The sequence below is a fragment of the Pezoporus occidentalis genome, unplaced genomic scaffold, assembly GCF_034315485.1.
Source record: "Pezoporus occidentalis ecotype Australia unplaced genomic scaffold, CSIRO_AGI_Poc_V1 ctg35, whole genome shotgun sequence".
Lineage (NCBI taxonomy): Eukaryota > Metazoa > Chordata > Aves > Psittaciformes > Psittacidae > Pezoporus > Pezoporus occidentalis.
This window is the reverse complement of record NW_026915483.1, coordinates 2,347,835-2,360,801: the sequence shown is the minus strand read 5'-3', so window position 1 is coordinate 2,360,801 and position 12,967 is coordinate 2,347,835. Positions and strand designations below refer to the sequence as shown.

The window sequence follows — 12,967 nt, the reverse complement described above, 5'->3', positions numbered from 1 at the left end:
GGAAAACAATGTTATAAGAAGCAGCAATGCCATATAAGCTCTAGGTAGCACTGCCTAGTATGAGGACAGTGGTTCTCATGATAAATATTTCACAGGTCATTCATGTCTGGCAAAGGTGAGCAGCAATGCATGAAACTTTCATATTCCTTCATCTATCTCCTTTTTGCAGCAGTCTTGTTTGCCGGAGGGCCTCACTCTCCCAGTCCTTGCTTTTGAGGGAAGAAATCGCTGGTTTTGACATTTTCTAAATAGTAAAAGCTGAGGCAGAGAAAGCTACATCTGTTGAAGTAAATTAGGACAGAAAGAGGCACACAGAGCAAGCCTCAAAATTCCCCCCAGATGTCCAGCTCCCCTTGGCACCAGGCATTAAAGAAATTCCTCTAAGTTTTCTATCTGCATCTTTGCAAACCTAAATCCCTCTGAATGTCTGGCACTAAATCATCCACCCATGGTTACAGAAAGAATTTGAAGTATCACAGGGAACTGATCCTTCTTCAGTAACAAAAATGGTGTTTAATTGCTGCCCTTTCCATCTCGTGTGCTGTGTTCTAGAGAGGAGTTTGCCAGCTTCAATTGGACACTTTTCAGCTGCCAAATTCTTTGTTGAGGGAAACTCCCAAACTGCTTTGCAACAGGAAAAAACATATCTATAAGTATGTATCAGTGTATGTGCGTATATATATTTAAAAATATACATAGTGTGTGTATGCATATGTTCATATACAATATAGATTTACACTATCAAGCAAAGAAGAAATGAGAGAGCTTCCAAGACTCTCAGCTCTCTTTTAGAGGAGAATTGTGCCTGTTGCTAGTGGCTTATTTGAAGTGCAAGTGCTAGGTTGCACATTGTCATCTTTATGTCCTAAAACATAAAGATGGCAAATGAACTCTAGTAAATTCTGAGTAGCTTTTTCCCTTGTTAACTTGTTTAATCTTTCCAGTAAACTCCTTCCCACCAGAAGCTCAGCTGGGACTGCTTGCTTAAATTTATTTTGCTTAAAAAACAGGAACTGGGCCTTAAACCCATTATTAATAAACAGTTTATTTTTTACCATGAGGCATCAGATGTAACTCATACATTATTGTCCATTTAATTAAAGACATTCACCTTCCCAGTTGTTTCTCTAATCAGCTTAATCTAAAGCAAATAAATTCAATGGGTGCTTTGCCAGTAATGTCAGGGACCTTGGTGCAAACGCAAACACTTTCAGACTCCTTCCCTTGTCATCCTGGGTGTTACCAGATCCTGATCTGTCCTGAGATATGCTTGAACTTCTGGGGTCTCTGCTTTGTCACCAGCAGGTTGTCCAAGGTGGATGCTGCCATGCCTGGCCCACCTCTTGTCTTTACCTTTTTTCTTATTCCCTTTGAACTCAAAAGTGGACCTGTAAGATATTAAAGTAACTTAAGGCACAACTCTCCTAGGGAAGCAAGTCTGAGCAAGTGTCTGGCTACGTCAATGGCAATGACCCTTCAAGCTAACCCGTATACAAGATCATTTCCTACGAAACGGAGGGGATGTTTCAAGCAGCTGGCTGGAGCAAGGAGTTTGTCTGTGACTATTACCCGGAGGGAAAAAAAATAGGTATCTTATTTTCAGTCCTTTCTACAGCTGGCTTTCTGAGTCTTCTTAGTTCAGGAGTAACCAAATGAGTTCATGGAAAACAATTCCACTGAGGGCTATGAAGTACAAATACAAAGATACCACCCTGACTCCAGAAATCACCTCTGAAGTTTGTTAGAGAGGTTTCTGGGGGAAAGTGGGGTGAGAAACAGAAGGTAAAAGTAGCTGGAAATGTCTGGGTTGATAAAATACACCCCGCTTTCAGTGACCTGCAAAAGAGGGGAAAGTGGGTTGACCTTTGTTTATAGAGATATGCCAAAGATGAGTTTTTCTTCCCTGCATCTTGCCTTTAATTCACTTTTATTCCCAGTCATCATATGCTCCAGTGGCATCTGCGACATGATTCAAATGGGGGTAAGAGAGAGCATGTGATGTCTGCAGGTAGGAGAAACCAAGACATGTAGATAATTACAGATAGTAAAGAATTATTCTGAAAAAAAATATAGAATGTGACCAGCAATCTCTCTGTGATCTCCTCTAACTTTTTCAGTGCCCAGAAAGCTGCCTTGATGCTCACTGTTTTAGTGTGTAGGGCAGACAGAAAAGGGATGAAAATGCTCCTGCAATGTTTTCTCAAGCACCTGAGCCACCTCTGCTGACCAAGTAGCTGCACTTCCGTGACTGTATCATCTGTGTGGTGACATCAGCACTGGTTTGCCATTAGATAACACTTCTCGGAAAGGGAAATTTAATCTATTGGATTACTCTTTCAAGTAATTGGGGAGGGAACGCAAACAGGGAAGCTTTGCAAGGCAGAGTTTGTTTTTACTTATGACGTCCTTTAAAACAAAGATTAACCATCTGCTCAGACAAGTCCTTGTAGAGCTAAGGTTCAAAACTGAAAGCAACAACCAAGCAGAAGTGTGCCAAAGTAGATGTGACTCAAGAACTGTGTCGCAAGCTGTGGGCTATGAGAAATCGGCTTTGTTACAAGAATCCACGACAGCTTGAATGCTGGATGTTTTGGGTTAGTTTCCCCTTTTTTGAATTTTAATGTTACTAGCTTTTGCAGTTGAGTGGTTGGTTTGATTATTCCTATGAACCCTATAAAAGAAAACTTTTTTAGTTTGGAGAAAGCTGAAAGAGAAGGACAAAGGCAGACCCTCTGTCCTCGAAGGTAGATACCTCCGAACCACTTGACCTGGTTTGGGATTGCTCCCCTTGGCAGCCCTGCCCAGGGGCTGTTTCCATAAGGCAGGACCACTGACAAAAGCCTGAAGGACTGTGTTGGGACTAGGGACATACTTTGCAGAGCATCCCCTTCATGCACTGCAGGAGAGCCAGAGCCAGTGCCACTTCTTGACTGAACTGGGTCCTGTGCTTGTAGATTTAACCTCATTTTCTGCTACAGTCTCCTGATACATGAAGAAAGCAAATTCAAGTGCGCCACTGTTCATTGAGGCAGCAAACTTGGGGGGGTGTTGGAGGGGTAAGTGGTGTAGAAAATTCCCCTCCTGCAGTTCATGGTGTTCTTCTAAACTATTTATAAATAGGTCTATTTTAGGATGGCTTCACTGTTCTCATTTGCAAGGCTTCTCTCAGATCTGGAAGTAAAAATCGGGCTGATTCCCTCCATTTGAAATAAACAGGGGAAGAAATTTAACACTGTAGGCAGGTGGCTTTAATGCAGTAATTCCCAGGAACATTCCTCCCTCATGCATGGTGGGGACAGAGCTCTCAGCCCACTTTCCCTTCTGCTCCCTCTTCATTTCCCTGCCCTCTTCATTAGTTGATGATAGTTGTAACTTCCTGTATCCTTTTAAAGAGATCCCCCTGCACATCATCTGCGATTCATGAAATGCAGAGATTTGGTAAGCAGCACAAATGGCTTGCACTTGCCAGAAGCCCTGGATAAGTTTTCAGCTGAGTTTATACTTCACCTCCCTCCACTCTAGAGAGGAATAACCTATGGCTTCATTTTCTCCAGGAAAACTTGCACCAAGAAACAGCAATCTATTTTGTGAAGGATTATTTTTTGCTGATTGAGAGGTGTTTGGAGATGACAGGCATCTGATCTCATCTTAAGCCTTAAATTGCAGTAAATCCTCTATTTATTTACTTTTTACTTCATCCAAATAGGACATTATCCTGCCTTTGAGTTAACACTTTCAATGCTTGCCTCAGCTAAGTGCTGCATGCCAGAGGTATTATTACCTACCAACACTGGACAAGGAGCAGCACAGAGCCACCAAGTCAAGTATGAAACAGCGAAAACACTAAATAGGATTATGTGGCTCATGAGACACAGATAATGAGAACCAGCCTGCTAAGCAGTCTTTAAGTTGTACTACATATATGTAACAATCATTTTGCTTCTGCAGGGGGCAACTGAAGGACAGGGCTGTGAAACAGCCCAAGACACGTGCTTTGTGTGTATGGGCATAGTATGTAAGGCCTCATCGCCTTCCTCATGCTGGCATCCAAAGGCTGGGAGTAAGAAAGAGCTCAATGGACATTTTCTTGAGGTCATAACTTATATCCGAATGAAGAAAACGTGGCTTTGAACATGGGTGTGCAAAAATTCACTTCTGAAATGGAAACTTTTGTTGTTACATAATCAAGAGCACCTTACCCTCCCATATCCACAGGACCTAGCTAGCAGCTTTCTTCAGAGTAGATTATCCTTGACTCAAATGATATATTTACTTTGGGATGGGTTTCTAATAAATAGAAGTTTCTAGGTGTTCTGAATGCAGGGAATGTAAGTGGTAGGTTAGTACACTATGAACTTAAACAAAGAAGACTTATAAGACTAAATACTGTTTTACTGCCTATTTAAGACTTTGAGATGAAATGTTTGTATAAAAAGAAGATGCAATATGCCAAGACAGTGGTTTTATGTCTGCTATTACTAACACAGTGTTACAAAGACCCACAAGGTCTCTGTAAACACTCTGCTCTGACCGAGCTATGAATTAAGGCCAAGACGAACTTCTTTCAGTAAGTCCCAATCACTGAGGCAAAGCACTCTTCTTCAAAGAGGTGTCCTGGGCAATAAGTCTAGAGGTGGTCTGATCAACAACAGAGCTCATTCATATATGTTTTTACTGATGTATGGTCTTTTAACCCAACAATAATGTGTGCAGGTGTAATAGCACAGAAGCACTAAACAGCTAATTGCTTCTGTTCTTGGATGTGTTCAGCTGCTTCTTGTTCTGAGCATCCCACAGGCTCAGAGGGATAGTTTCTGTGCAGGCAGTAGCAGCTACCCTGGCAAATAAGTGTTCACCCTCTGTTTAGAAATCTGATTTTCTTCCCTTGTTTGTTGTGGAAAAAAATCACAGGGCATTCTTGTTACAGAATTCCTTTCCTGTGTTTTGCACTCTTGCAATCTCTGCAATTATCTTGGGCACAGCAATTACTATTGTACCAGCTGTAATTCTTGCAATAGGTGATCCTAACTAACCATTGCTATGTGTCTTGTGAAATTCCAGCACTGGTGAGTGTGAACCCCACCAGAGCTTTTATTATGGATTTCACTAATTTGTTTGGGTATGCATATTGAAGGCTTTGATGTGATTTACCTTAATGCTATAGCAAAGTGAATTGCTAAAATTATTTACTTCTGAAATCTGATCTTTTATGTAGAAAAGTGCAGTTTCTGGCAGGTGGTAAGGGATGAGTTTACGCAGTGTATTTTTCAACTGCTTGGCACCTCAGCTGAACAGCACAGGTTTTAGTTTTATACATCACTGAAAAAACCTCATAAAACAAGGTTCAAGAGGACTATCTCTGTGTTTCAACAACTGTTTCAATTATTATGAAATCATTTATTTTAATAACTGCCATTTCAAAGGTTTTTTTGTAGCTCTATTTCAATTATAGACACTAGTTATATGCATATATTCATAGGAGGCCTTAAAAGTTTTATTTCTTTTTATATTTCTTTCATTTATATTGATTAAATGTCATACACTAAATAACTACCCATTAACATATGATTTGCCCATTAGTAATTACTTTGTCATCCTTACTTCCTCAGGCTATTTTCAACTTTAAGCCACTGTTAATCCATGACCTTTAGTGCTTTTGTCTCCAGGTCTGAATTATATAAGTATTATGGAACAAGAATTGAAATGAACTACTCTTGGCTTTATTGTACAATTACAGTCAGCTGATTGGTTTTTCTATTTCCACTAACTAAAATAATAGAGTAAATTTAATTCTTTTAAGAAAGAATCATAAGAATTTATTAATTTTACTTTTTTTTTTTTTTTTGGAGTGTAGGAAAGCCAAGTATTTCTAAGAAGAAAGTAAAAATGGAGGAAATCAGCCACTGTCTGCTTTTCTGGGTGTTCAGGATTGCTGCCAAACAGACACAAAGACGACCGAAGCAGAAATGTACCCCGCACTCTGCAGTGGCCACTGCAGTGGTAACTGAATAAAATCCACTGAGAGGAAAAGAAAGGCACTTTGGTCATGGAGCCGAAATGGAAAAGTAGATGTGTTTAAAGGACCTTTTTGTGTTGTGGCTCCTCAGACTCCTTCTCCTTCCATGAGACTACCCAAAAAGCAGAACACCTGCTGAATGTCAGGTTTCCTTTTGGCTGCAGGAGCACAGCATCACACAGCATGGTCAGGTCTCTAACAGACCGGGGGGGGCAGTTTGCTATTGCTCGTGTTCCAGGCAAGCCATTTGATTCTTGTTTGAAATGCTATCTCTAAGCTGCTTTTGCTGAATTGCTTACTTTCATGAGAGGTTATAAACAAAAGGCCCGACTTCTGGAAGAGTTTGGCTTCCTTATATGATACTGGTTTCCAAGGGGCATGTAAATAAGGGGTCACATTTTCCAAAGGGAGGACTGCCCTAGCATCAGTGTTGTGAGAACTCTGCTTTGCAGTTCCATGGGTGTATTTAGGGGGAAACATTACTGTCAGGCTGAGTCAGTGGCCTAAATTCTCCTTCCTTTATCCATACAACCACATGAAAGCCTGTGCCTCCTATCCACAGAGTGTGCATGAATAATTTGCTTGGCATGAGACTGGAGCTTGCTAGCACCGTAACTATGCCTTTGTAGGCTCCATATGTCCCTTGCCTGGGACCTTTTGAAATGATATAAAACTCTGGTACTGTGACCAAAAAGAAAAAAGTCTGGGCAATGACTTCAGAAGCAACTGGGAGTGACTTGGAGCTCACGAAAGGACTCTTGACTTCAGTGGTGTTGACCCAAGTCCATGACACTGGAGAGTTACATCCAGACCTTACGGAGATCCTAGAATAACCCCTGTGGTCTGCAAAGATTGTGTTTTTAATCACTGCGAAGGAGTCCTGACTTCCAAACACTTCAGAAACACTGGACTCTTTAACTGTATTTCTTGAAATATGCTCAAGAAATAAGTGTGCACACACATTGCCTGTCCCTGGCCTCCTCTATGCACTGAACATTTTTGGTGTAGGAGAGTTCCATAACGGAAGCGTAAACCTTGTGTTTACATCTATAAACAAGATAAGGTACAAATTGCTGCAATACAAACTTCCTTGCTCTGGCCCTCCACTGACCTCAGCTATAAAGGACGAGGATCCTCCTTTCTCACAGTTGCAGGGTCTTTAGGACAAAGTTTCAGCCAGCAAGCATGCTTGCAAGGTCTTCTATGTGAATTTTTCCAACCGCCATGCTACTCATACACCATGGGACTCATGGCTGTGACATGGGGATAAGGCATCCCCACTTGCAAGTTGCTCCAGACACCACCACCCACAAGGTGAGGTGAGTTGCATTTGCACGTACCTCCTGAAATCAAGAAATGAGCCATGGGCACTTTTGCTGAAGGGCTTTGGTAGTGAAGTGCACTCTTGTACTGCATTTCAGACTGACGGCAGATACGTGTATGCGCTCCTATCTTCTGGATGGGTCAATCCATCCTTCATCCAATCATTTCTTTGCTGGGTCAGATAAATTGGTTGAAAAATATCCGAGTAAACCAAGTATAATTAGATTAAAAAGCTACTCATGCATTGTCCTATTTTTACAGATTTCAGTGGATGCAGAAAGAAAAAGATCTGCCAATAAGACGAGCTGGTTTCTAGGCAAAGGAACCTGACTCCCTGGTGGCCTGGACGCATGGTCTGAAGGAAGGACACAAGCAGAGGGCTGGGGTATGAGGAAAGTGAAAGGGATTTCTGCTCTTGACAGCTGTAATTATAGCTCCATGCACTGAGAGAGCTCACAGTCTTTTTTGCTTAAAGCTCACAGCCATTGGCAACCCTAGTCTGGCTGCATACACATGCCATTGAGACTAGGGAGGGCTGTTTTTAATCAGAATTTATTAAGCTGAGATTCCTATAGCCATGTCTGTTCTTGGTGATCAGTGGAAGCTAAGCTATCATAACCGGTATCGATGTCAGAGCACAGGACAGTGCAAGGTCAAGCCTTTCAACACCAACACTGCATTTGCAAAGGGCGAAGAGTTCCAGTGATGTTTGTATCTCCCCAGACAGGAATGAGGTCCTCTCCTCCCTGAACAGCTCATCAGAGAACATCACACCTCTGGCATGGGTCACCCAATGGCACATCCTCAGATGGACTGGTGCTCAGGTATGGCACTGCTTACAAAGGTTACCTTGTTCTTACCCTGTCACCATTGAACGGTCACTGTTGGCAGGCCCTGGAGATGGCATGGAAATGGCCATAACAGAGCAGTAGTCTTTACGTGTTTAAGCAATGCAGAAGCTCCTCTTTTGTTCCTCATGCTGTGCAGTGGGCTGCAAGCGAGTGGCTTAGGGATGGCTGTGAGACGGAAGGGCCATGGAGATGGCTCTTGGTTAGAGATGCTATAGAACCATAGAATGGTTTGGGTTGGATGAGGCTGCCAAAGCAGCAGAGAGGTGGTGACATTGGATCCCTCCTGATGCTCTCGATATAAGCATGTCAGATCTTGAAAAATGCTGACTCCTGTCTCAGAGGCCTATTTTCTATTCACAGTGGTGTTCAAAAATGTTTGGTGCAGTCAGATATGCTGCTCTAAACCAGATGGCCTTACATACACATAACCAGGGCTACAAAGTTACAGTCTCAGTATTTAGAGGCATTAATTCATTCACAGAATCAAACAGGATAAGAATGTATTTGTTTTGATGAGCCCAGCATTACACATCTGTTCTTGGAGTGTTCTTTTGGCTCTTGTGGTGTTTGACTTGTGGGTGCTGGGAGATGCCAGCATGGCTCACCAGCTATGATGGTCTAGGGCTCTCAGCCATCATCAGCCAGCATCTCCCTGTCCTGGTGTCATACAAACACAGAAGTCCACTTTTGTTGGTAGATGAAATGGCTCAGATTTGGACAATTCTGTTTTGAATATGGGCTTTGAGTTACAAACAGCCATGGGCAGGAACCTGCTATGAAAACAGTATAGAGAAACAATGCTGCTGCTATGCACGGGTTTTCCCTCTCCTGAAACAAATGCTACTCTTAGCTGGCCAGCCTGCATGGAGTAATGCATTAACTGAGTGTGATAAGGCAGGGGAACTCCGATACCAGCTCCACTTTCAGTCCTGTGTTTGTTCTGCAGTTAGCACAAAGGGGTCTTGGTCCCTTGGTAGGCCCTGTCATGTCAAAACAATGTCAGTTAAGTCAACAAATCCATTCATGTTACAGTGATTTCCAAGTCATGCTTCCTCCCTTTAAAAATTCTGGATGGAAACGTTAGGGATATTTAAGAATTAAGCTGATAAAACATGGGGAGAAAAATGTGGGAACAGCTGGCTCACAAACATGAGCCTGATTCCCATCACCAGCATTCAGTAATGCTATTTATATTCTAGTGTATACAGAAAGTAGAGAGGCCTGAAAAACATGACATATTTATCCCAGTATTAATGTATCATGAGACAGGGAATTACCCCTTTAGCAGTGCTGCCATGTCTCCAGGCATACAAAACATGCTGTCCACATCACATCTTCTCAGGTCTGCCATGCACCTGCCAGTGATGAGGAGTCATGGTTATCAGGAAGGTCCAAATGATCCAAATCCTCTAACTATCTCTGGATAACACTTCTAGCTGGGAAAGAAATGTCATGCCCTCTCACTGGGTGCATGTGAGTTCTGTTCTTGGTGTCATCAAATTCAGCCCCTGATATTGTAGGTAATAGTGCTATAATCCTTATTGCAAACTGATCACTCTTTTTTTTAGGAGTAAGTGTATGAAAGCAACCTCTAGAATAGTGGCATGTTGCTTTCTCTTTCAGTCATGCTGCTTACTCCTAGTGGCTTCCTTATGGATCCTGTCACAGTTCATCCCTCCTTGCAACCAAAAGACAAAGTGAGGCTTGGTTTTAAAGTCTTGGGAATTTTGAGGACTGATCCATGGTTTTGTGTGCTTACAAAATTAGCTGCTTACTTTATTAACTGAAAACAGGTAAGTCATATGTATAAGTGATGAGAAATACCTGCTTGTGCAATGAATAATTAATCAGTGAAAGAAAGTGCTGCAGGATAGTACCTGGGACGGAAACTGCATAATGTCAGGTGAAATTCCCAATGACTGGAAAAAGGGAAATATAACCCCCATTTTCAAGAAGGGGAAAATGGATGACTCGGGGAATTACAGAGCAGTCAGTCTCACTTCCGTGCCTGGCAAAATCTTGGGGCAGATTCTCCTGGAAGGCATGCTAAGGCACATGAAAAACAACAAGGTGCTTGGTGACAGCCAGCATGGCTTCACTAAGGGGAAATCCTGCCTGACCAATTTGGTGGCCTTCTATGATGGGGCTACAGAACTGATGGACAGGGGTAGAGCAGTTGATGTCATCTACCTGGACTTGTGCAAAGCGTTTGACACTGTCCCACACAACCTCCTTGTCTCTAAATTGGAGAGACATCAATTTGATGGATGGACCACTCGGTGGATAAAGAAATGGCTGGATGGTCACACATAAAGAGCTGTGGTCAGTGGCTCAGTGTCCGGCTGGAGGCCGGTAACGAGTGGTGTCCCTCAGGGATTGGTGTTGGGACCGGTCTTGTTCAACATCTTTGTTGCTGACATGGACAGTGGGATTGAGTGCGCCCTCAGCAAGTTTGCCGATGACACCAAGCTGTGTGGTTCGGTTGATACCCTGGAGGGAAGGAATGCCATCCAGAGGGACCTTGACACGCTTGTGAGGTGGGCTGATGCCAACCTCATGAAGTTTAACCATGCCAAGTGCAAGGTCCTACACCTGGGTAGGAGCAATCCCAGGCACAGCTACAGGTTGGGCAGAGAAGAGATTCAGAGCAGCCCTGCAGAGAAGGACTTGGGGGTGTTGGTTGATGAGAAAATGAACATGAGCCAGCTTCAGTGTGCACTTGCAGCCCAGAAAGCCAACCGTATCCTGGGCTGTATCAAAAGGAGCGTGACCAGCAGGTCGAAGGAGGTGATCCTGCCCCTCTGTTCTGCTCTTGTGAGATCTCACCTGAAGTATTGTGTGCAGTTCTGGTGTCCTCAACATAAAAAGGACATGGAACTGTTGGAACAAGTCCAGAGGAGGGCCACGAGGATGATCAGGAGACTGGAACACCTCCCATATGAAGACAGGCTGAGAAAGTTGGGGCTGTTCAGCCTGGAGAAGAGAAGGCTGCGTGGAGACCTCATAGCAGCCTTCCAGTATCTGAAGGGGGCCTATAGGGATGCTGGGAGGGACTCTTCATTATGGACTGGAGTGATAGGACAAGGGGTAATGGGTTAAAACTTAAACAGGGGAAGTTTAGATTGGATATAAGGAAGGAGCTCTTTACTGTTAGGGTGGTGAGGCACTGGAATGGGTTGCCCAGGGAAGTTGTGAATGCTCCATCTCCGGCAGTGTTCAAGGTCAGGTTGGACAGAACCTTGGGTGACATGGTTTTGTGTGAGTTGTCCCTGCCCATGGCAGGGGAGTTGGAACTGTATGATGTTAAGGTCCTTTCCAACCCTAACTATTCTATGATTCTAATATCAGTCTTCACGAGTCAATCTGCTACCTATAAAGCTAAAGAAAGGGATTTCTGCTGTCTGTCCTCTCTTCAGGCAGAAAACAGAGTCAGTAAAAAACTGTCCTCTTAACACTGTCTGCATTTAGAAACAGCCTACATTTCAAGTAATTAAAGCTGATGATCCTGACAAACATTTGCCTCCAAAGAAATAGTATATTGTAAATGTAAACTCTCGAGATCCTTCCAGGCATATCAGCACAACTGTCTCCTAAAAATTCCTCCCAAGCCATCTGGTGCCTTATCTTTGTAGCCAAGCCATACAATAACTTTAAAAGATGATTGTTGCTTTAGTCTCAGGACTACAGATTCCCTTCAAAATATCACAGCTAGCCCTGAACCCATCAGCAGGGAGCTCTGGCTGTGTGAATACTCCACTTTTTTCTATCAGGACCCAAAATATCCAGCTGCGGTTCTCTGGGGAGATCCCTTCCTCATGTGGTTTGCAAAGGGGGTGAGGGAGAATGCTGTGCACTTCCAAACAGGGATTTATACTCCATTAATTCTCTCTACGGCAGCCCAGCCTGAGTGGCACGACATGAATGTGGTTACAAAGGCTGCAGCCAACCCACATCATTCTTGTAGCTCTCCCTGTACCTGCGAGGGGAAGTATGGTTGCCAGGTTTGCTCCTACACAGCTTTTGCTATCAAAAAAGGTGTTTAGTGAGTGAGAGGGCAGGAAAGCATGGAGCACAGATGGCTGATGGAAACAACTAGGGAGGGAAAGGACATCTCTGCTTCAGCTTTGCAGATCATCCAGGGTTTGCTCTCCCCTGGTTGCACACCACTACTTCTGAGCCTGCTCCTTAACATCTCACCTAAATTCCATCATTTAAGAAACACTGAATTCTTACCGTTAAGCGCCCTATTTTGGTTGCAAAAGCAGAGCTTGACAGTGAAGTTAAGTAACAAAGCCAAACCTGCAGGCATCTGACAGCAGAGCACTGATCCAGCCACAGACTATTGTAAGGGATCTTGTGTTAGCTGCTCAGGCAGGACAATGGCCGTTGTGAGAAACAGGCAGGTTGCTGCAGCCACACACTCTAAACAGTGCATGGCTGAAAATAGAGCTTGCTCACCGCTCACTCATCCAGGGCAAACACAGCATAGTTGGGGAAAGACCAAATCCCTTTTTAGGTCTTAGTGGCATGTTTATATGCTGACTCTACCCTGCTCTAGTCTGTTCCTTATCAATGCCGCTTTCAGAGGAAATGAGGGAAATGGGTGCAAGAGTGTAGAAGCACATGTAGGAGAGCTCCTTCCTCAGCACATCCTGCACTCAGCAAGCTAGAGACTTGCTGGAAGATGCACCTGCAGCATCATATTTAAGCAGTGTCTCTTACTCCTTTAACATTAGTGGAGCGATCCCACATAACTGCTCTGGTTTGGTGCACCTTC

The 12,967-nt window shown here is 43.4% G+C and overlaps 1 long non-coding RNA gene across 1 annotated transcript in view; it reads left to right on the top strand.

Annotated features, from left to right (window-relative positions):
• LOC134169574 (uncharacterized) overlaps positions 1–7,896 on the top strand; it is a 67,884-nt gene extending 59,988 nt beyond the window's left edge. Inside the window, exons 2-3 of the long non-coding RNA XR_009966926.1 lie at positions 5,850–7,335; positions 7,601–7,896. This is a non-coding gene — a long non-coding RNA (uncharacterized LOC134169574). The remainder of the gene's footprint in view (positions 1–5,849; positions 7,336–7,600) is intronic.
• The last annotated feature ends 5,071 nt before the right edge of the window (positions 7,897–12,967 follow it).